Source organism: Juglans microcarpa x Juglans regia, chromosome 7S (assembly GCF_004785595.1).
Source record: "Juglans microcarpa x Juglans regia isolate MS1-56 chromosome 7S, Jm3101_v1.0, whole genome shotgun sequence".
NCBI lineage: Eukaryota > Viridiplantae > Streptophyta > Magnoliopsida > Fagales > Juglandaceae > Juglans > Juglans microcarpa x Juglans regia.
Genome location: NC_054607.1, coordinates 11200688 through 11226883, shown reverse-complemented (window position 1 = coordinate 11226883; position 26196 = coordinate 11200688). Strand labels below are relative to the sequence as shown.

At 37.4% G+C, this 26196-nt stretch overlaps 1 long non-coding RNA gene across 1 annotated transcript; it reads right to left on the bottom strand.

The window, feature by feature from the left end:
- Window positions 1–501: 501 nt before the first annotated feature.
- LOC121241271 lies at window positions 502–24625 on the bottom strand. The gene is made up of 3 exons (XR_005935695.1): window positions 24615–24625; window positions 17587–17591; window positions 502–945 (listed from the first exon to the last, which is right to left on the bottom strand). It is a non-coding gene; the product is annotated as an uncharacterized LOC121241271 (long non-coding RNA).
- Between the last annotated feature and the right edge of the window lie 1571 nt (window positions 24626–26196).

Below are 26196 nucleotides of genomic sequence, written 5' to 3'. Positions count from 1 at the left end.
AGCATATTCAATATTAAGCTTCACATAGTAAACAGTGAAGGAAAAATCTAAAATCTTTAGGTTTTTACCTTTGGAAGACTTCACTGTAAGCACTATTTGGCTAGGATCTCTATAGAAATCATCATAGAGGGCACAATGATAATTCAGAAAACATTCATAAAGTTCTTCATTACTCAACTCCATAGCAAAATCGTTGGCTCTAGTTAGAACTCACCCTTGAAAATCGGCTTACAAGGGAAGGGTGCCTTGAAAATTGGATTACAAGGGAAGGGTGCCTAAGGACTTATAAACCACTAACCAATCTCATACTTAGTCGATGTGGGAGCGTAACAATCACCATGCTCCGCAGCTGACGTCCATGGCGGTCCCAATGCTCACACTAGCTGGCTGTGCGCTAGGTCTTTCCTAGTCCTGGACGAACACTGCTATGCTGGCATCACCCCCCGTGCCGCACAATTGCAACCATCACAATATGGCCTTAGACGTGGGTTGGCTCTGATACCAATTGTAATGAATCCCATTGAAAGAGTAGATAAGAACACATAAATGGTTATATGAAATGCTTGTAATGAGGAATGTAGTGAATGTAAATGACTACTGGGTGAATGAGTACATGAGAATGCACAAGGGATGTTTGATAAAAAGCTCAATAGAGCCATTGGTATTTTGCTATGGGTTCTTTGAGGGACCCAACCTCCATTACATCATTCTCTCAGTAAAATCTTCCAGAATCTTCATCAATACCTCCTTAGTGCTTTGCTTCCCTTCATATCCACGCAGGGATAACTAACTAATCTAATAAACTTGCAACACGTGTAAAGTAGAAATAACCGACTACTTAAAGGAAATATTACAATGACTCGACAACAAGAATTAGAAATAATGATAAGCATAAACAACAAACTCCATACTTAGATGACAACAACTGAAAATACTTCAAAAATGCTACATTTAGAGTTTCCCTCCATTTCCTGCCTTTTCCAAACCCTTCTCTAGAAGAGGTCATAACATTTGGGACCGAGGATTTTGGGGCTTACTATCTGTGAATATCTTTTTGAGGTCATTTGAAGGATTCTGGGTCTGTGTTTGCATTTGGATAGCTAGTTTGGTGTTACAAAATTTAGGGCTTATGAATTTGTTTGTTTCAATCGGATTAGGGTTTGGAAGTTGTTCCTAGTTTTTTTTTTTTTTTGGATTTAGGGCGTTTTTGTTTGTGAAAAATGTGAGAACCAGTGTTAGCTCTTGGGTTCTCCGCTTCCCTCGCTCGAGCCGTGGGCCTAAGCACTTGCTTCGGATGTGTTTTGTTGTCTATCTGGATGCATTTCTATGGAAAGCATTGTATATATTGGATTAGGAATGCATGCATAATATAATCATGGTTCTAACAATGGCTTGAAGAAATTAGCCATTGATTGGTGCGGTAGTAAATTTTCTTTTACTACAAATACCATGAAAAGTTGTTCATAGATTATGCATTTGATAGATAATAGGAAGTGTATTAAAAAAGAAAGCCCCATCTTGCTGGTTAGAAACCTCATTTGACATCACTCTAAGCATTTCTCTCTCGAGCTTCATATAATTTGAGACAAATGGATATTGGGTGCGGGCCATTGCTTTTACCATTACCTTGCCGTTAAGGATGCATAGTGATAGTTCTCATAAATAAGAACATGTTGGGATAGAGGTTTCTACTAATGAGCTTGAGAATTTATTATGTTCTGTTATTGAAAGGTAATTAGTACATGGTTTTTGCTTTTAGTTGGGAGCTCTAGGAAGCAATGTACTGAACTGGGTTTCATTCACATTCTTTCAAAACTAGCTGGTTGAAGTTCTCTCCCATTTTTCTAGTTCAGGTACAGGTTGTGATTCATAAAATATGTACTGCTTTTTTGACAGTTGGGTTATATATATCATGTACTGCTTTTGTTCGTAGATTGGGTTCATTTTCTTAGCGTAAAGGAACTGCATTTATGGACTTGGTCAAACTTACCAATTATGCATGTCTTTCTCTTCGTTGAAGCAATCCACAGGTTCTTCAATTTTCATGCATTTGATTTCTCTGTTCTGATAATGTCTGCCGTAGTTGTATTTATGGTTGAAAACATCGGGATCGATTTTGCTTTCTCATTTGTTTCTATAACACAGGTTCTCTGTAGTTATTTTGTTTCGATTTCTTGGAATCATTTCGATGTTTGTCTCTTTAAGAGAGTGCACTATTGGTGATATTTCTTCTAAATATTTCTTCTAATTTAATCTAAAACCATAGTTTGTTATGTTTAAACAATGAAAAAAGATGCTGGAAAAATGAGTGATGCTGAGCTATGAGTTTGGTATCTTAGATTATAGAAATACAGAAATCTTTTTACTGATCAAAAGAAGATATTTGATAAAATTGTGACTAAATTAATGCTATAATGGTACACTTCTTTGGGCTGCTTATTGTAAATGCACAATGATTTGGGCTGTTTTTTTGATGATATACTTGTCTTTACTTTTTGTAGTTGTTTTATATAAGATATACTTGATTTGGGAAGTGTTTTTTTGGTAGAAGATATGCTGAATAATGTTTGATACCGATTTCTTTTCTCAAGGCTTCAAACTACTTGTCATTAAGATTACTATGAAGGATAAATAAGGAAGTCCGTTTCTTGACTTGGCCTGCGTGGCATACCAATTGGTGAAAATTTACCACTTATCTCTTTTCCTATCACAAATATATCAAATCAGATCTCAATTAAATTAGACAAAAGAAAATTATCTTTTGTGGCGTGATCAGCCCCTTCCTAATTTTTTTCGAAAAGTCTTTCACAGTAGAAGATATGCTTGATTTAGGAAGAGTGATGATGAGTTTTGTATAATGTAGTTATAATGATGACTAATGTTTTTTTTTTTTTTTTTTGTACAAGAAGATGATGAGGGCTATAAGTTTAGCCGAGACGTTTGTGGTTATTAGCATTAATTGACAGTATAATTTTTTAACTAATAATTTAATTAGAATAAGATTTTTAATTAACATATAATCAGTAGAATGATAAAATATGATAAAAATAAATAAATTAAAAATTTTGAAAAAAATATTAAATTAATATTATTTTATTATTATATAAACAATAAATAGATAATCCAATATAGGGATTGGATGTGAATGAAATAGGTAAAGGCAAATTCATGTCATATTAGCTAAAACTTGGGTTTGGCTTTGGCTATTCCAATGAGAGTGCTAAAGCTTAGCATTGGAATATGCAACGGCAAAGCTAAAATCTGGCTAAAATCACATGTTTTGCCTTTTACTTTGGAATATTCAAGAAAGATTCCCACATTGGATTATCTATCTATTAGCTAAAATAAAAATAAAATATTATTAATTTAATATTTTAATATTATTGCTTAATATTTTTTTTCTTATCTAATTTATTTTTCTCATATTTTGCAATTCAAATCCCTTGTAAATTGTATGAACTCAAGCACCTATATATATATATATATATATAAATAATAATTAGTGGTGCAATGTTATGTAGCAACAAGAAACTAAAACAAGAAACTTAAACATACAACACTATGCACATGGTCATCTGTAACACCCCGACCTCGAGGGTCCGGAGAGTTAACTCATGTTGCTTAATAATCAACTCCAACAATACTAATATATTTTCAAATCTATGAATATATACTTCTACAACTCCAAAACAAACGTAAATACTTCAAATTAATAAACCACCATACTCACATACCAAATCCTTATTACAACAACCCAAATAAAGATATTAACTTCTCTTCATGTCTCAATTAAAAAACCTAGAATAAAAATAGAATTGACATAAGTCTCCATAATTCGTCTAAACATATTGAAAACAACTTACTAAAAATATAAATTCCACCAACAACACTAGTACCACGAGATACCCAATACCTATCCACGGCTAATCTTGTCCACAAACTCTAATACTGACCCTCAGCTGATCCATCAATGTCATATGAAAATATTATGAAGATTAAAGGGTGAGTTATCAACAATTCAGCAAGTAGAGAGCATATACTAGCATGTAAACATGACCATTTATAAGGTTTGATATGCAGAACAAAACATTTACGTTCAGAATGCAGAAACAACATATTGACTTTCAAAATGCATAAACAAAACTTGGTACAAAACATCAGAGCAAATTTTTTTTAAAAAAAAAAACTTGTTCTGAAAAAGAAAATCCTTTGGCATATCCAAACTGAAACATTATATTCATATGATCTCATATCATCTCATAACATCACATCGGGATAAATACCATGTTTAACCTCCGTAGTAGGGTTATAAACCACCATTATACCCTTGGCTGGGCCGTATACCATATTTCACCTACGTGATAGAGTTATAAACTACCATTATACCCATGGCTGAGCCTTAACAGAAACAAAACAGAACATCATCGAATCAGATCACATTCAGATACAGAATCAGAACTTCATGCCAAGGTTTTCAGATGACACATCATATCAAAACAAAATACTGAATAGTTTCATATCATTTCACATGTTTGAAATAAACAGAATCCAAAACATCTTCATTTATTCATACCAAAAACTTTTAGATTTTCATATTCGCTCTTTTTGCATAGTTTAGAAATAAAATGCACAAAATTAGCTCATGTCTACACCAATCATGATAGAAAATACTTTATCTTATATAGAATTTATGCATATACAAAATAAACATCTGAGGTCATTTCAGATTTCTTTTCAAAAACAAACATGCTTATTTTTCAAGTCAACCTCATTTCATTTCTTTTATGCAAAACTAGTATATGAACCCCGCTTACCTGACTTCCGTGTATGATCTACGCTTTGAGTCGGAACTCTAGTAGAAACACCACGTAAACAAAACATATACCCAACATTTAATAAACCAATACAGTAAGCTACTATTTATTTAGTAATAATCCAAAACAACCCCTCTTTAACTCAATGCCTATCATAAAATTAAACCCAAACAGTCCCCTCTTCGAACCATTAACATTTAAACTCCAATAGAGCCACTAAAATCTCCACCGCTATTTCCAAGCCAACTATGTAATTATAAATCCCCACATTCACCACATCAATTCCATATTATCCACATTTCAATCCAACCACATTTCAATCCAACCAAGTGATTCCAAAAATATCACACTCACTACACAACTAAACATATAAGTCTTCATATAAAAACTAAAATACAGATCATAATATCAAGTGTGTATATATAAAAGAATATATTATTGCTATAGATTAACTTACCTAAATTCACGAGTTTAGTACAATGAAAACGAAAGCGAGCGGACGATGCCTGAAGGTTATGTTAATGCCCTGTGACACAACGTTGTAGTGTTACTTGTGATTTACACATGCAGTTAATGAACATCACTATCAAAATGCTTCGGAAGGGCAGTACCTAAAAAGTCACAAATGGCTTTGCACAACCTTGATCCAAAGCAACCCATAGAATTCTAAGCCCAAGACTCACTGAAATCTAGTGAAAGAGGTAGTGATGTGCACAATGAGGGATTGAGTGGTCTGAGTGTGTGCTGTAATGCCCCGGTCCTGTAAGGGTTGGAGAGTTACTTCCTATCACTAACACTCACATTCTACAATATAATTATTGATTCCAAATTCCAATATCATAAAGAAATTTTAATTCAAGCTAATTTCCTCAATATAACCAATTTTTCAGTCATCATAACACAATAAAATTTCTTAATAAAAATCTCAAATACTCCTCGAGAACTTTCTTTACTTCATCCACAACTCTTAAATCATCTCACTGAAAGCTCCAAAATCTTGATCCCCAGTTGAAATACCCAAAATCATCTGAAAAATATTGTGGAGATAAAGGGTAAGTTATCAACAACTCAGTAAGCAGAGAACATATACTAGTATATAAATATGAGCCTTTTTAGAAAGTTCAGTATGCATAAACAAAACATTTCATTTTCATATGCAGATCTCAGAAATGTATTTTTAGAAAATCGGAGCGACTTTTCAAACTTTTCATTCTCAAAAAAATCAATTATTCATATATAAAAACACTTTTCATATTCAAAGACCATTTTCATATTTAAAAATACTTTGGCATAACATAACTGAACATCTTCATTTTATCGTATTATTTCGTATCATATCATATTATATACCATGTTTAACCTCCGTGGTAGGGTTGTGCTATCCCCGATGGCCAAACCAGGCAGTATCATATTGTGAAACTTTCTATTTTTCAATCTTGGAGCCCCGAGTGTGCACACAGAAAAGAACACATAAAAGACCACTTTGTTTCCAAAGTGGGTGCACTCATATTATATATCATATCATATCATGTTGGTACCAACCATATCACGTGAACCAGTATCATCATATTAGAACCATACTCAGAATCAGAATAAAAACAGATAAGTATGCCAAAGGTTTTTTTTTTCATATCCATATCATATCAAAATACGTGCTAAACATATTCATATCATCTCCATTTGATAAAAAAAAAGATCCAAATCATTTCATATCACATGTATAAAAATCTCAATGATATCATATTCGCTCTTTTGCATATTCCAGAAACATGTCAAATATTACTCATGTTTACACTATTCATGTAAAAAACATTTCTTTTCTCTTTCATACAAATCTCATGAGTGAATGCAAAAATATATACTGAGGTTGTTTTTCACATTTTTTTTTTATAAAAAAAAATGCACATTTTTACAAACCAATCTCAGTTAATTTCTTTTTATGCAAATCAAGCATATGAACCCCGCTTACTTGACTCTTGCGAAGAGTTACTAGAGCCTTAAACTTGAGCTCTATCAATGTCACGACCTAAACAGAAAATTATTCACTAACATGTTAATACTCCATATAAATGCGAATTCAATAAAACTAACTAGATTCTGTGATTCTATTCAGCCCACACATGACATCATTTTGCTTCGGTTTCAATACATGGTATAAGCATACTCACACAACCTCCAAAACCTTAACCCAACACTTCATGTCCAACCAATCAGCTCACTTTCATAACTCGTTACGACAATGACAGCCCACAATCGTCGCAACCCAACACGACCCTCCGTAACACAAGCCCAACAACCAACATTAACTCAAATTGTAACACCTAACAATTACAAAATCGCCACATTGTATAGTCTAAATAATTATATTTATCCACCCAAACGACCATTTATTAATCCAATAGAAACTTAACATCTACCATAAACACATCAAACCCAAAACACTAATATTTAAACCCGAAACAGCCAACAAATCCCAGCATAAACTACTCACACAAACAACTCTATCATCCAATCCAACCGATCCCCTTACTCATTGGACTCAGTCCGGCATAACCAACTAGTTGACAATAAATATGAGCTAGCGTAAAAATACATTTAAATCTCAAAAGTTATTTGAAAAAATACTTACAGTGCTATAACATAATTTTCGAAGGATAATGGAAGTGCTAGAAGCGGCGACACAACAATGTAACAGTGAAAAATGGACTAAGGCCATGGGTCTCAAAAATTCAACTTTTGAACGGGGATAAACAAAGACTTGAGATTACTAGGGAAGGTCTTAGGGATGTTGGTGAAGTAATGGTGGTGGTAGTTGGCCGTGGGTGGAGGCGTAGGGGCGGAAAGCTCAAATCGAAAATGGAGATGGATGAACTTCACCGGTGGCGGATTGGGGCTGAGGATGGGTGGGTTAGGTAGTTGGAGGGTCACCGGTGATGTGGTAAAGAGGAGGTGGCCAATGGCGGTGTGCGAGTTCAAAGGGTGTCGCCATGCATGGGGGCTCACGGCGGCGCGAGATGGGTTGAAAACTGAAGGGCAAGGTCGCCGGCCTGTGGGGAGACGGTTGGGAGGGGTGGTGACGGAAAAGGGGTGGCGCACGGCGACGCTGTGGAGGACGGCGCACGGATAGGGAAGAGAGGGAGAAGTCGTGCGAGGGAAAAAAGAGAGGAGAAAAAGAAATGAAGAGAAAAGGAAGAGAAGAAGAAAAGAAAAAGAGGAAAAGAAAAAAAGAAAAAAAGAGAGAAAGAAATGAGGATCAATTTTCACATCTTGGATCATAAAAATGATCTAACGAAAATAATTTCATAACAGCAATTTAAATAAAATAATTTAAATATAATGATTAAATTAAAATAAAATAATTAAATCCAATAATAAACTAATTTAAAATAAAGAGCAATTTAAATGCAAAACAATAATTAATATTAAGAAATCATATCAAAATAATTTTCACAAATTAAAAATCATAAAAATAAAGCAACGAGAGATCCGATATATTTAAAATAAGAGAACCAATATTTAAATTAATAAAAAAACCCGTTTAGTTAAAAATACACCAAAATACGGGGTATCACATGTGCACAATGAATTGAAACAGAGAGGGTGTGAAAAAAATAAATAGAGGGTAAAATAAAAATAATTTGACTGAAGTCGGACAGTGGGAGAAGAGATTTTTACCAATCTAGCACTTTCGATGCAAGGCTCGACGACAACACTAGAATCCTAAGATCCACAAGCAGACTATACATATGCCCAAGGAAAAATTCATGAAAATGTCAAAGAGCTAAGAATAGGAAAACAAAGGAATTGGGAGGGAGAGAAAAAGAGGCTCACCGTGTGGAACAAGTCGATGGTAACGAAAAATTATTTGGGAGGTCACGAATTCTGCAGCCCTAACAATGGTGAAGAAAATCGTAGAGGATGAGAGTTTGAGAGTAGCCCGATCTGTTGAGAGGGAAAAATCTTGATGTAAGGAGAAGGTAAACTGACGAAATGTGGGGGTGAGTGGGATGAAGAGATTTCTGGAAGATAGAAAGCTGGGAAGAAAATCGTCGCGGAAGAGGGAGAACTCAAAATGGGAAGGGAAATTGAATTGAAAGGAAAAGAAAACTTACCAAAACCGTCGACGTCCTGGGGTCTTTTGAAACTGAAACACACACAATTTTTTTTTTAAAAGGCCTGGGCCTTGGCCCCGGGTATGACATTCTCCCCCTCTTATAAAAAAATTCTCTCCTGGAAATTTGTCACAAGTTATCAAGATCTCCATCGAACAACTGTGGGTACTTGACTCACATTTCATCTTCTAATTCCCAAGAGGCTTCATTGATAGCATGATTATTCCAAACCACTTTAACTAATGGAATAGTCCAATTTTGTAGTACTTGGTCTTTTCTCTCTACAATCCGCACTGGCTCTTCCGTATAAGTCAGATTTTCCTAAAGTTGAAGAGGCTCATAGTCAATAACGTGGGTGGGGTTGGGTAAGTACTTCCACAGCATAGATACATGAAATACATTGTGTACCCCTGAGAGTACTGGTGGTAGGGCTACTCTATAAGCCACTGGGCCAATCCGATCAAGAATTTCAAAGGGCCCGACATATCTAGGGCTCAACTTGCCCTTCTTTTCAAACCTCATGACCCCTCTCATTGGTGCAATCCTCAAGAAAACCTTATTCCCAACTTCAAACTCTAATTGGCGACGGTTGTCTGCATAGCTCTTCTGTCGACTCTAAGCTGCTCTCATTCTGGCTTGAATGGTCTCTATCTTCTCTGTTGTCTTCTGTATGATTTCAGGACCCAAAATTTGTCTTTCCCCCACTTTGTCCCAATACAAAGGAGATTTACACTTCCTATCGTAAAGTGCTTCGTAAGGTGCCATCTCAATGCTAGCCTGGTAACTATTATTATAAGCAAACTCAACCAAAGTCAAGTGTCGTATCCAGGTTCCCTTAAAATCTAGCATACACGCCCTCAACATGTCTTCCAAAATTTGAATGGTCCTTTCCGACTGACCATCCGTCCGCGGGTGAAATGCAGTGCTAAAATTTAACTTAGTGTCCATGGCCTCCTGTAAACTTCACCAAAATTTTGAAGTGAAACGAGGATCCCTATCCGACACAATGGACACGGGTACCCCATGCAACCTCACTATCTCCTGTACACACAATTCGTTTCTCCAGCTTATAAGAAACTTTAATAGGTACAAAGCGAGCGATCTTCATCAAACGGTCCACTATCACCCATATTGCATCCTGTCCAGTCAATGTCTGTGGTAGGCCTGTAACAAAATCCATAGAAATATGCTCCCATTTCTATTTTGGGATCTGAAGTGGTTGCAATAACCCTGCTGATCTCTGATGTTCCACTTTCACCTATTGGCAAGTTAGGCACTGTGCCACAAATTGTGCAATCTCCCTCTTCATGTCATCCAACCAAAAAGCCTCCTTCAAACCCCTATACATTTTTGTACTACCCAAGTGAACTGTGTAAGGGGAGCGGTGCGCTTCTTCAAGGATGAGTCTTTTTATTTCATCATTGTCCGGCACACAAAACCTAATTCCGAACCCTAGCATTCCATCTTCAGAAATGTTAAGCTCAGATTTATTCCCTTTTTCTACTTCTTCTATTAATCATGCTAACTTAGAATCTTCTTTTTGGGCAAGCTTAATTATGTCTATCAAAGCTAGTTGAACTATTAAACTGGCTACCGATGCCTACTGGTGACCAGTAACAACCTTAATAGCAGCTCTTTCCAAGTCCATTATTAAGTGGTGCTGAGTGGTAAGAGTTTCAACTGCTGGTCCCATTGGCTTCCTGCTAAGTGCATCAGCTACAACATTAGCTTTACCTGGATGGTAGTTAATGTTGCAGTTGTAATTCTTGACTAGTTCAAGCCATCTCTTCTGCCTCATATTCAATTCTTTCTGAGTGAAAAAGTACTTCAAGCTCTTGTGATCCATGTAGATTTTGTACCTTTCGCCATATAAATATTGCGTCCAAATTTTAAGTGCAAAGACAACAACGGCTAACTCCAAATCATGTGTGGGGTAATTTTGCCATATGTCTTCAATTGCCGAGAAGCGTATGCTATTACTTTCCGGTGCTGCATCAATACATACCCCAAACCTAATCGTGAAGTGTCACTGTAAACCATAAATCCTCCTCTTTCACTAGGGACTATTAGGACTGGAGCTGTCACCAATCTCTTCTTCAATTACTGGAAGCTTTCCGCACATTTTTCAGTCCATTCATACTTATTATTCTTCCTGGTAAGGGCAGTAAGGAGAATCGCTATTTTTGAGAAATTGTCTATAAACCGACGATAATAACCAACCAAACCCAAGAAACTCCTAACTTCATGTACATTGGTTGGTTGAGTCTAGTTAACTATTGCTTCAACTTTCTCGGGGTCTATAGAAATACCATCCTTTGAGACTACACGTCCCAAAAATGAAATAGACTCGAGCCAAAACTCACACTTTTTCAACTTAGCAAATAATTTCTTATTCCTGAGTGTCCCAAGTACTTGTCTCAGATGCTCTTCATGTTTAGCTTTGTTCTTGGAGTAAATTAATATGTCATCAATAAACACCACTACAAATTTATCCAAGAATTCATGAAATACCCGATTCATCAAATCCATAAATACCGTTGGGGCGTTGGTTAGGCCAAAAGGCATGATCAAGAATTTATAATGGCCATACCTGGTCCTGAAAGCTATCTTAGGCATATCCTCCGCCTTGATCTTCAATTGATGATATCCTGATTTGAGATCAATCTTGGAGAATACCTGAGCACCTTGCAATTGATCAAACAAATCTTCTATGTGGGGCAACGGATATTTATTCTTTATGGTCACTCGGTTTAGTTCTCTGTAGTCTATACACATTCTCATTTTCCCATCCTTCTTTTTTACAAACAAAATTGGAGCTCCCCAAGGTGACACACTGGGCCAGATGAAACCTTTGTCTAATAAATCTTGCAACTATTCTTTGAGTTTGGCTAACTCTGAAGGTGCCATTTGATAAGGGGCTTTGGAAAGAGCTGTCGTGCCTGGGGCTAGTTCAATGACAAACTCTACTTCCCCTTTGGGTGGCAATCCAGACAAATCTTCAGGAAAAACCTCTGGATATTCTCTCACAATAGGAATCTCTTCAAACTCCAATTCTTCCTTTGGTTCATCCACCACGAAAGCCAAGTACCCTTAACACCCATCACGTATTAACTTGTCAACCTAAAAAGCAGAAATAACCGATGGAAGGGTACGCACTCTGGAACCCATAAACCAAAGTTCCTCTCCCTCCAGAAATTTGAGCACCACCTCCTTTTTAAAACAGTCAATACTAGCATAACTAGAAGCTAACCAATCTATACCCAAAATCACATCAAACCCAATCATAGGAAAGACTATCAAGTTAGCTGGCATTTCCCTCCCGCTAATAGTTATTGGACACTTAAGCAAAATCTTGTTGCAGGTTTCTATATCACCTACTGGGGTTGAGACCCTCAAATTGTAATCCATCTTTTCAGCTTCAACGGGGTAGAACTTAACATAATCCATTGAAATAAAAGAGTGGGTAGCCCTCGAACCAAATAAAATTGTAGCCTTATTGAGAAATAGGGGGATAATTCCTGTGTTTACGCCATATAATCCATCGAAATAACAAGATAAGTAATCCTAAATTTTAACATAAAAAGCTTAATAGAAAAGTCATAAAGATTATACCTGTGATTACATCATTCTTGTCCTCAGCTTCTCCCGGCGTCAAAGCAAACACCCGTGTCGGCACAGTCCTCTGCTCGTTGTTGCCCTGGTTATTCGGCCTAAAGCTTTGAGGTGGGTTGGGCCTTCTGTTGCTCTCCACAAGCAATGGACATTCTCTAATGAAGTGCCCATCCTTACCGCATTTGAAACATGATCCCACTTCCTTTCTGCACTCCCCAATGTGTATGCGATTACAGAACTTACAGGGGTTAATTGTATGATTTCCCTGAATCTGTCTTTGATTTGAACTGCTCCCCTCATTTCTCTTCTTCCATGGCCCTTGATCCAAACTAGAGAATCCTTGTGGAGTAGCTCTCTTCCTCTGTTCTTCTAATTTAGCACCTCTCTTGATATTTTGCTCAACTAGCATCGCCTTGTGCACTAACTCTGAAAAATTCTGAATCTGTAGAATCATCACTCGTTCATAAATCTGTAGAATCAGGTATGCGGCGAAGCGTGATAACTCTGCAAACCTTACAGCATACTAGCGCACAGTCATGGTCCCTTGTATTAAATTGGTGAACTCCCGAATTCTAGCTTCCCTATCCGCTTTAGGGAAAAATCGGTCAAAGAAATTATGCTTGAACTGAGCCCAAACAATCACTCCAGTCCCATCAGCTTCCCTGATGACTTTTTTAGAATTCCACCATCTCTTTGCTTCTCCAGTTAGTTTAAAAGTTATGAATTGTACTTTCTGCTAATCGGTACACCCAAAAACACTAAATATTTCTTCAATGTCTTGAATCCAATCCTCTGTTGCGTTTGTATCACCTCTTCCATCAAAGGTGGGGGGATGCGTCCAATTAAATTGTTCAAACATGCAACCCCATCATTCTTGTTTTCATTCAAATCTTCAAGGCTTCGAACACGACGACGAGACGCCATCCTAAAAGCTTAAACCTATTGAAATGTTCTAAAATAAATAAAGATGAAAATATTAAATAAATATAATCAATCAATAAAATATACGTATAAACACAAATATATATATCAGATAACTATTTAAGCCTAACATCGCTTAATACTCACATACATCTTTAGAATCTGAAACCTCAAAGTTATGAATTCATTTCCTAATGTCTGCCAAATCTAAATCTCAAATGTTTATAGTATGCAGAATCTCATACCTGGCTCTGATACTAACTATAACACCCCCACCCCGAGAGTCCGGAGAGTTAACTCATGTTGCCTGATAATCAACTCCAACAATACTAATATATTTTCAAATCCATGAATATATACTTCCACAACTCCAAAACAAATGTAAATACTTCAAATTAATAAACCACCATTCTCACATACCAAATCCTCATTACAACAACCCAAAGAAAGATATAAACTTCTCTTCATGTCTCAATTAACAAACTAGAATAAAAATAGAATTGACATAAGTCTCCATAATCCGTCTAAACATATTAAAAACAACCTACAAAAAAATAAAATCCACCAGCAGCACTAGTACTAGGAGATACCCAATAACTATCCACGACTAATCTTGTCCACAAACTCTAATATTGATCATCAGCTAAACCATCAATGTCATCTGAAAATATTATGAAAATTAAGGAGTGAGTTATTAACAACTCGGCAAGTAGAGAGCATATACTAGCATGTAAACATGAGCATTTATAAGGTTCGGTATGCAGAACATAAATTTTATGTTCAGAATGCAGAAACAACATATTGACTTTCAAAATGCATAAACAAAACTCGGTACAAAATATCAGAGCGAAATTTTTAGAAAAACAAACTTATTCCCAAAAAGAAAATCCTTTGGCATATCCCAACTGAAACATTATATTCATATCATCTCATAGCATCACATTGGAACAAATACCATGTTTAACCCTCATGGTAGGGTTATAAACTACTATTATACCCGTGGCTGGGTCGTATACCATGTTTCACCCCGTGGTAGGGTTATAAACCACTATTATACCTGTGGCTGGGCCGTATACCATGTTTCACCTCCGTGGTAGGGTTATAAACCGCTATTATACTCGTGGCTGGGCTGTATTCCATGTTTCACCCCCGTGGTAGGGTTATAAACCACCATTATACCCGTGTCTGGGCTGTATACCATGTTTCACCCCATGGTACGGTTATAAACCACCAGTATACCCGTGGCTGGGCCTTAACAGAAATAGAACGAAATATCATCAGAATCAGATCACATTCAGATACAAAATTAGAACTTCATGCCAAGTGTTTTAGATGACACCTCATATCAAAACAAAATACTGAATAGCTTCAGATCATTACACATGTTCGAAATAATTAGAATCCGAAACATCTTTATTTATTCATAGCAAAAATTTTTAGATTTTTATATTCACTCATTTTGCATTGTTCAGAAATAGAATGCACAAAATTAGCTTATGTCTACACAAGTCATGACATAAAATACTTTCTCTTATATAGAATTTGTGCAAATGTAGAATAAACATCTAAAGTCGTTTTTAGATTTGTTTTCGAAAACAAACATGCTTATTTTCCAAGTCAACCTCATTTAATTTGTTTTATGCAAAATTAGTATATGAATCCCGCTTACTTGACTTTCGTGTATTATCTACGCTTTGAGTCGGAACTCTAGTAGAAACACTACCTAAACAAAACTATACCCAACATTTAATAAACCAATCCAGTAAGCTACTATTTATTTAGTAATAATCCAAAACAACCCCTCTTTAACTCAATGCCTATCGTAAAATTAAACCCAAACAGTCCCTTCTTCAAACCATCAGCATTTAAACCCCAATACAGCCATTAAAATCTCCATGCAGTAGCCAAACCCAACTCAAACAACTCTCCTCATACCAACGTGCATTTAATCAAAGACAACCAACACTAACAAAAATATCACTCCACCCAGGGTCACCGCTATTTCCAGCCAGCTATGTAATTATAAATCCCCACATCCACTACATCAATTCCACATTATCCACATTTCAATCCAACACAACTAAACATATAAGTCTTTATATAAAAACTAAAATACAGATCATAATATCAAGTGTGTATATATATAAAAGAATATATTATTTCTATAGATTAACTTACCTAAATTCACGAGTTTAGTACGATGAAAATGAAAGCGAGCGGACGATGCCTAAAGGTTATGTTAATGCCCTGTGACACAACGCTACAGTGTTACTTGTGATTTACACATGCAGTTAATGAACATCACTATCAAAATGCTTTGGAAGCGCATTACCTAAAAAAGTCACAAATGGCTTTGCACAACCCGATTCAAAGCAACCCACAGAATTCTAAACCCAAGACTCACTGAAATCTAGTGAAAGTGGTAGTGATCTGCACAATGAGGGATTAAGTGGTTTGACTGTGTGCACAGTGAACTAAAACAAAGAGGGTGTACGTGAAAAAATAAATAGAAGGTAAAATAAAAATAATTGGATTGATGTCGGACAGTGGGAGAAGAGATTTTTACCAATCTAGCATTTTTGATGCGAGGCTCGACAACAATACTAGAATCTTGAGACCCACGAGTAGACTATACATATGCCCAAGGGAAAATTCATGAAAATGTCGAAGAGCTAAGAATAGGAAAACAAAGGAATTGGGAGGGAGAGAAAAAGAGGCTCATCGTGTGGAACAAGTTGATGGTAACGAAAAATTATTTGGGAGGTCACAAATTCTACAACCCAAACAATGGTGAAGAAAATCATAGAGGAGGAGAGTTTGAGAGTAGCCCGATCCATTAAGAGGGAAAAATCTTGATGTAAGGAGAAGGTAAACTGACGAAACATGGGGGTGAGTGGGATGAAGAGATTTCTAGCAGATAGAAAGCTAGGAAGAAAATCGTTGAGGAAGAGGGAAAACTCAAAATGGGAGGAGAAATTGAATTGAAAGGAAAAGAAAACTTACCAAAAAGGTCGACGTCCTGGGGTCTTCCGAAACTGAAACACACACAATTTTTTTTAAAAGGCCTTGGCCTTGGGCCAACATCATCAAAGAAAATAACATATTCTCAAATCATTTGCTTTAGAAACGAAGACAGAAAAAATAACACTATACACATATTCTCAAATCATTTGCTTTCAGCACCTTCACAATGACTAATATGTACTTTAGAAATCCACTTGAATGACTCCAAAAAAATATAGTGACCATAAGTTTATTTCTTGCACTTCTCCCACTTATGAAAGCGAATATTAACAAGAATCAATGATAGACTAGAACAATGTAGTGGCAATATATGAGGGGTAGGCATAATTCTTCTCACAAACCTTAATAGTAGATGAGGGCCAAAAGATTGGTTGAATAGTGAATTCAGTAAAATCCTTTGTGTTGCAGAATAGTAGATATCACAAAAGTTGCAAACCATGTGCACAATTTATTCATAGAAGACAAATTGCATACAATGGAAACAAATTGAACAAATTGCATTTATCTAGTCTCTTACACACACAATAATGTAGGGTTGTATCTAGTAGAATATAGTCTCTTTTCTACTTAAGATCATTGGCAATGAGCAAGAATTTTTCAAGAGTCAAAAGCAGTCTACACTAAATTGCTAACACGGAAGCTAATTTTCGGCACCTACTTTGTAATGAGAATTGTTTCTTCTTGGTTTTGAAAATTTTTGAAAGTCGCGAGTCATGAAACCCTAGAAATAGTATCGAGCCCCCACCTTTGGCCATAGCCCAGCCACCGACCAACACTATAGCACCGCGACACCACCACCTCACCGGCGACCACCCCTCGACGCCTCTTTCTGCCTCCCTTCCTCCCACATAACGAAGCCCCTCCCTCTTGGTTTCTCCTCCCCGTCGTCGCATCCCGCTCCCAAGCCTCCGCCGCTCTTCGTCGACGGCACTGACAGTTTCGCCGGCTCCCTCTGATCCCCCCAGATCCCCGACAACTTCCCTTGATGGCAGATTACTTCCCTCTCGATCCAGTTAGCTTTCTCTCACGGGCCTCCACCCAAACCCGCCTGCCTCCTGCCCACCCCTCTATCACTCACCTTACAGCCTCACCACGACCACCACCTCCTCTCCCTCAACTCCTCCCTGCCCAGCCCAAGACCTTTCATTCTCTCCCTTTCTCTGTTTTGACCATCCACTCGACCTTTTTAGTTGCAAGTGAGATGGCCGCCATCGGGGCCACTAAAGCCTCGGCTCCTCCAGGGCGGTAGCGGATGTTCGCCGACGTGGAGGCAGAAACTCCCCAGCCTTTTCCTGAGGTGGAGGTCCCACTGCACCCTCTGAAATTTCATGAAGGGGTCCCGTATGTAGCCTTCACGAAGGAAGAGGTTGATAGATCTGCCATCCCTTTTCGGTTCTAGCTGATCATGAAGTTCCTTCGACAGAGACCATTGCTGAACAACATTAGAGCATTCATTTGGAGGAAGTGGGGTCTAGAGGTACAACCAATGATTTCAGGTATGCTCAAAACTCACTTTGTTTTTATTAGATTCTCTAATAATTCAGATTTCATTAAGGCTTTTTTGAGAGAAAATTGTGAGGTAGAAGGAGAGCCATATCGTGTTTTTCAATGGAGTCCTAATTATGATGAAGATCGTGAGCCACCCATGGTGTCGGTTTGGATTGTTCTTTCGGGGCTTCCCCTAATTTTTACCACGAATCTTTTTTGCGGAATATTACCCTGCCGATTGGCTAGTTTATTCGACTGGACAATAGCACTAGATGTGCTACCTGAACGAATGGTACTCGTGTCTGCGTCAAGATGGATGCCTCTAAGCCACCGTTGGAGTCTTTCTGGATTGGGATGCCCCACCTAGCTTCAAGTAGGCTTTAGGAAATGGTTTATGAAACATTCCCGGCCTACTGTAATCATTGCTACAAGCAAGGCCATAATATAAAGTTCTGCAAATGGGAAGATAAGACAGAGGAAAAGGCACAGATAGAGGGAGGAAAGGTGAAAAAAGTGTGGACCCGAAAGGATAAACAAGTAGTTCCTGATTAGGGGCTTCATCATGGTGCCGAGCCTAGTGTTCAGATCATTGGGACCCAGAATGTTAAGGCTATACCAAAGGACCCTGTTGAGATGGCACAAGATGCTGGGGAAAAAAATTCTAGTGATGTTGTTCAGGCAGTACAAGCAGGGGACTATGATGTTCAAGAAGGGGAAGTTACTATTGAAGAGCATATGATTTGTGAGCAAGGGGATAAGGTGGGGAGGGAGAAGGGCCAAGATGGGGTTGCTATCATGGAGAGTCCTTGAGTTCATGAGGATTTTGAAGACGAGGAGGCTGAAGAGGGGGAGATGGTAGTTGTCGAGTAGGTTGAAGACGAAGAAGAAGACCCTGGTGATACTATGATGAGGATACACTTGGATTCTGAGGTGGAGGAGGCTTTGGAGAATTTGGGGAAAGGTAAAGCCCATTTCTTGGACTTGAAGGATATAGTGGTTAATAATGGAGGTAAGTAGGCAAGAAGCTCCATTCGGGCTAGAAGCAAGCTTGAAAAACTCAATTTATGAAGCATCCCATTGTATTTTGGAATCTTAGGGGTGTTGGTACCTCCAAGAAAAGGTTGGGAAGGTTGGTTAGGAAATATACTCTGGAGATTATTGTTGTGGGGGAACCTTTTTTGCCTGATAGTCAACTAAGTGATTACAACAAAGATTGAATATGACAGGTTGTTTTTCGAATGAAGATTTTGGTGGTAAATTATGGATCTTGTGGGCTCCAGGGCTGCAAGTCTCAGTGGTGGAGGCCTCGAACCAGTTTATTACAATGACCATGACAACTCATAACAAATGTTTCTGCATCTCTTTTGTGTATGCTAAGTGTAGGCAAATTGAACGCAGGGACTTGTGGAATTCTTTGTCGTCAAGTGTAGTTGCCTCCATGCCTTGGGTTGTCGTGGGTGATTTTAATATCATGAGGAATGACTCTAAGAGAAGAGGAGGATGTCCTCGTCCTTTTTCAGTGACGGAAGAGTTCAATGGCTTTATTGATGCAGCTGGTTTGACTGATTTACGGTTTGAGGGGAATCAATTTTTGTGGTATAATGGTCAGGAAGGGATGGCGAGGAGTTGGGCCCGGTTGGATCGATGTTTAATTAGTGCAGATTTTATCACGAGGTTCCCTGCGGGGTATATGAAGTATTTACCTCGCACAACTTCAAACCATGCCCTTGTTTTGATTAGCTTGGAACTTGAGTTCCTATCGTATGGTTTCTCGGCCTTTAAATTCCAACAAATGTGGATGACACATGAGTCTTTTATGGATTGTGTTGCTAAGGCATGGGAAGACGGGATCAGTGATTATGGTATGCCGAGGTTGGCCAGGAAGCTCAAAAATCTGAAAAATATTCTTAAGTATGGAATTGGGAGGTTTTTGGTAATACAGGCCACAATATTACCTATTTAGAAGATCAGGTGACGAGGTTAGAGGAGAACTTACAGGATGAGTATAATGAAGAAGATAAGCAAGATTATTTAGTGGCCAAGGCCGAATTGGATGTATGGAGGAACTGAGAAGAGATGTGCCTCCGTCAGCAAGCAAAGCAGTCTTGGTTAAATAAAGGAGAAGCCTTGGCTCAATTCTTTCGGGCTTTTAACTCTAAGAAAAAACCTAAGGTTAGTGAGATGAAACTTCATGATGGTAGATAGTTAAAAAGTCCGAAAGAAGTATATGACGGGGCTTTGGAATTTTTTAGTAATTTCCTAGCTCACAATTAGGTGGAAGAAGATCCAGATTTATCTAATCTAGTGTTGTAGGTTATTTTGGAGGAGGACAATGAGAGATTGGTCTAGCTTCCATCATTCCAAAATGTTAAGAATGTTGTTTTCTCAATTCCAGTGGATAGCAGCCCAGGGCCTAACGGATTTGGTTTCGAATTTTATCAATCATGCTGGCACATTATTAGTAAGGACTTAGTCCAGGATGTGCAGTCCTTTTTCTTGAGCACCAACCTACCTCATTCCTTCTCAACCTCTTATTTGGTCCTTATTCCAAAAGTTGAGGTTCCGAATAGCTTTGACAAATTTAGACCCATAAGTTTCGTCTCCTGGCCTCTTTTGGTTTCTCTTTGCAGTTTTGTGGATTAATCAAGAAGTGTATTGCTTTACCTTCGTATTATGTGGTTATGAATGGGGTTCCTAAAGGCTTCTTTCAAGGTGGTCATGGTTTGAGACAAGGTGATCCCATCTCACCTGACCTATTTATTATTGTTGAAGAAGTTCTTTCAAGACTAATAAAGAACCAATTTCACCTGAAGAAAATTGGTATGTTTTCTCAACCTCGTTCTACCCCTATCATTTCTTATTTGTTATACGCTGATGATATTGCAATTTTTGCCAATGGGAGTAAAGGCTTAGTCCAGGCTATTTCAGATATGCTTTCTACCTATGAGAGATGGTCGGGTCAATAGGTTAGTAAGGCTAAATCTTCCATAACGTTCTCTAAGCATATTGGGATGGCTAGACGTCGAGCCTTGATTGGTTTTTTGGGGTTTGCAGAAGGGTTTTTGCCGTTTAAGTATATGGGAGTGCCTATTATTTTGGGTCATCTGAAAGTCGTCCATCTTGAAGGAATTATGGGGAAAATTAAAGGAAGGATTGAGGGTTGGAAAAATGCTATGTTATCTAATGGTGAGCGGGTTCTTTTGTTGAAGCATGTTCTTATGAGTCTTCCTATTTACTTGCTTTCGATTGTCAATGTGTCTCTTTCGGTAATGAAGAGTATTAATAGGAGTCTTAGTAATTTATTTTGGGGTGTGAAGGATGGGAAGCTTAAGAAACATTGGAGGTCTTGGGACAAGCTTTGTCTGCCTACGGTTGAAGGGGGGTTAGGACTCAGAAGCTTTCAAGATATAAAAAAGTCCTTATTTATGAAATCTGCTTGGAAGGTTATTACTGAAGACTCTCTATGGACTAGATTTTTCCATGCCAAATATGTCAAAAATCACCATATTTCACTCTTGGCTCATTGGAAAGGTTCTCAGTTTTGGAGGATGGTCCACTAATGTATCCCGGATATCTTGAAGTTCTCAAAATGGAGAGTTAGAGAGGGAAATGTGGCATTTTGGTTAGATAATTGGGTGGTTGATGGCCCCCTAGGAGATACTTTTCTTGTTGTAGGAAATCCTAAATTACTAGTGAAGGAGTGTGGGGTGGAGAATGGGTAGGATGTAGATCTATTATTTAGTCTTCTTGGTGGTGAAAAGCTGTAGAGGTCATGAAGGTCTTGAGTAAGTCTTGGGATGGTGCAAATGTGCTTGTATGGAAGGAGAGTACGAATGGGAAATTCTCTACTAAGAGTGCATGGCAATGTATTAGAGTTCAAGCTCCCAAAATCTGTGGGTCTGAGTGGGTTTGGCACCCTTATGTTCCTAAAAATATTTTGGTCACCATGTGGAAGGCTTTTAACAACTCTCTAAGTGTTGATGATAAATTGAAGTTTGTTGGCATTCTGGTTGTTTTTAAATGTAATTGTTGTTTGAATGGTAGGTATGAGGACTTAAATCATGTTCTTGCAACTGGAGAAATTTCTCGTAAAGTGTGGCAATATGCTGCAACTCAGGTTGGGTTAGGCAGAATTTCAGACTCTATGTGGAAACACAATGTTGATGGTTGGTTAATTAGAGGGTCAAGAGATTTTCAAATGGGGCAAATTCTAGGCATATTGCCCTATATTATTACCTGGCATTTGTGGCTTAGGTGTTGTCGGGCTAGGATGGAAGGGAGTCGTGTTCAATCGTTGGAGTCGGTTTGGATGCAAGTGAAAGTTTGGATGACGAGAATTGGGGAAAATTTAAAGGCTACAAAATTGTTTACTCCACGGGATGAAGCTCTTCTGAGAGAGTTTAATATTCTTGTCCAGCTCAAAAAAGGCCTATTTCTTGCTTAGTTTGTTGGCAGCGACCTCAAAATGGTAGATTGAAGCTCAATGTTGATGGGGCCTCGAGAGGGAATCCTGGCTTGGCAAGTGCTAGAGGTGTGTTGTGAGATTCAGAGGGTAAATTAATTATGGCTTTCTCGGCTACTATTGGCATAGGCACTAATAATTATGTTGAACTGATGGGTCTATTACATGGTCTCCGTATTGTAAAAAATATGGGTGTTGAGCATCTTGATGTGGAGTTAGATTCTTTGTTGGTGGTCAAGTGGGTTAAGGAACAGAGATGTGATAACTGGTACCTAGAGGACTACTGGGATGAAGTCATGGATATTATCAAGCGGGTCTCGGTCCGAGTATTTCATATCCTTAAAAAGGGGAATGCTTCGGTAGATTTCCTGGCAAGGATGGGAGTGGAGGGAAACAACTGCCTATGGTGGTCTTTTATGGATATTTCGTCTCGCCTGAGGGGCTCTTTGCGTATAGAAAGACTAGGTCTCCCTATTATTTGATCTACTTAGGACTATTTTATTCTCTAACCAGGTCTGTTTTGTTTTGCCTCACATGTTTTAATAGATATTTGGAATTTTTTTTGGTTGGATTATTTTGGGTATATGGTATAGTGTTTTGGTTGGTTCATGGCCTTTTTTACACCTGGGTTTTGGTCTTTTGGTTGGATTATTTTTTTTTTCTTGTTTGAATATCTGTAATCCCTAGGTATTTGTCGTTGGCTTGGTGTCTAGGTTTTTTTAGGCCTGGGTTTTGGTCTTTTGAATATTTGTAACTCCCAGGTCCTTGGTTGTAACTACGGTTTTCCTCCACTATAAGTGAAGGCTATCAATAAAATTTGGGCTACCGTCCTCTTTAACAAAAAAGAAAAAAAGGTTGAGAATATAATTATGCAGAAGTTAAACTATACACAATGTGTACATGACAAACATAAATAGATCGAAAGAAAATCCAAACTGCCCAATACATTATTTATAATTGTTAAGAAATCAGACAACTTCAATACCAACTTAACATTAGCAACGTATTAAACTGTCCAACAATGAGCAATGGATGGCTCACAGTCCAGCAATGAGTAATGTATAAAGCTGTCCAACAATGTATTTATTATGTGGATAATTCCTAGATAAGAAAAATAAATTCATTTCTTTCACTCCAAACCACTCAAATAGGGAGGTAAATTGCAGTCTTTCCTAGAAATTACACAAAACTTATGACTAGCATAGAATCTTCCTTAAATTCTAAAGGTTTCTTGCAATAGAGAAAAAAAACTATACAACCTTCAGCACCTTCACAATGACTAACTAGCTTGATCAAAATCTATAAACAACCTTTGTTCTTCTATGTGGATGGCATAATACTCCCACTCTATTATGAAAGAAGAAGTATTATAGTTACAAAGAGATTTCACAAAAGTAAACTCATAAATTGATATGATTTCATATGATACGTTAAATCTATTTTATAATAAAAGTAGATTTATAATCTAATGTACCACATCATGTCAAGTTAGTTTGTGGTTTATTTTTATGGGATTTTTTTGTGGCTAAAGTATTTCTCTTACTAAAGTTATTAAATTGCTTATATATATATATATATATTATCTCTTTTTCTATACGTCAATTTTGCACCTTTTGTATAAATCCCATGTACACATTTTTTATCTACACTATGATGAACTTTATGTCTGGTTGCACTATTAATTAATTTTTAGCTAAAATGTTACCCTGAACTTTATCAATTAATTATTTTTAAAAAAAGGAAAAAATTAAAACTTGATGAACAATATAACGTTATCATAATAGGATACTGTATCTATTGTCTGTATTTTCAAATAAAAGAAATGTCGAGGCCTGTGCCTCGAGCTTTAAACTGATGCTTTAACTGACGCTTTAAATGATGCCATGAAAAGATGATGTTTAAACTAATACTTTCAAATGACGTTTTCCATGAACAAACTGTTAAATGAAAAGCACTGAACTAAAAGGACTGAAATGACTGAACTGAAAGAATGGATTGAACGTTTAATGTATGAAAATATGTAACGGCTATATGAATGAATGGAAAGGGTACCAATGAATGGGCAAATTGCAATGCCGGGTAAGTAGTACTAGTAGTGCACCCACTGCTTCCCCCTTACTAGAAAGGGATTCTCAACCCGTGGCCACGGGCGGAGTCCGGGTCCAAAGGAAGACCACTAACCCCAACACACTAGGCGTAACAGTGTGTACCAACCAATGAAAGTGATAAGAAAGTATGTATGAATGCATGAATGCACGAATTTTTTAAGAAATGAAAGCACTAACGAGAGAAACGTTTTATGAAAAGAAATCTCATTTTAAAAGAAAAATCTCGTCCAATGATGTTTTCAAAAGACATGTACATATAGTATGTTTGAATGGTGAATGCATGAATGAAAACTTATGTTGTTATATTTTAACTGTATGAAATAATGCTTACGAGTCATTGACTCATTTTAGTTTTTATGCATGCCCCTCTCCCCATAGGGACTGAATGAACTGCATGCGTTAAGACGGACACGGCCCATGGGGAAGAGCACGGATGTCTAGGCATGAGATTTTAAATGTATGAGAGGCATTTTCATTGTAAGATTAATGTTTTCCGCTGTAAACCTCTTTTATTCTAAAAGCACAATTTTTTTTTTATAACGTAGAGTCTTGCACCTTGGGTATGGAAGTAAAAAGTTTTAAATCGAACGGTATTTCCCGTTGTCTTTTCTAAAATCATTTTGTAAAAGTCCCACCACAAGAACGTACGTTACAATACTACCTTATACCAGAGAGGCAAACTCCAACACCTTCTACTGCTTCACCGACTCTAGAAAGAATTTGTTGTGGAATTCTTCCCGGAATCTTACCCAAGTTAAGGTAACTTGGGTTCCCAACTCCTTTGCCAGAAGTTGCCTTCTTGTATCCCACCATATGTCGGCTTCTTCTTGTAGTAGATATCTAGCATACAACACCCTTTGATCTTCAGTGCATCCACAAATCTTGAATGTCCAATCGATATGAATCATCCATTTATCGACCCTCATGGGCCCTTCATTTGCCCAAAAAGTTCAGTTAATAGTTCACTAGGAACTTCTTGTAGGGACATCCCTAACTTCTTGCTTGTGCTCGCGCACTGGCCGTTGTTGTTGTTGTTGTTATTGTTGTCTGAGTACGTCCATCAGTAGACGAATGGCCTCAGTCATTCCTTGTCCTTCGTCCATTTGAGGATTCTATTCCTCCCGTTTATCATCTCCACCCAGGCTTCTAGAAACGCTTCCTCACACCATGTGTTACTTCTTGAAATACATGTTTACGTGTATCAGATTCATGTGCTTGACCTAATACTTCAAAAATTCAAGCCTAAAAAAAGACTAAGATTTTAATCATAAATTATGATACAATTCTTTGGGACATTTGGGTTTACCTAGAGACTTATTGCTCTGATACTACCATGTGACACCTGCATGCTCCATTTCGGATTTGGTGAAAGTTGAAAGCGTCAGGACATGCAACATAAGATTACATACCCCGTTCATGACATTTAAAGATACAATGCACCTAGCATGTATATAACAATATGCAATATTCGCAGCAGATAATTTTTTTTAACAATATACCAGAAGTACTAGATCCCAAATACATAAACATGCTTTATATTTTTATAATAAACAAATATCCAAAATGTAACAATACTTGTCCATCATGTCTGTAATAAAATAAGTACCGAAGACAGTGCTCCATAAATACAAACTTGAAATAAAAACTATTGCACT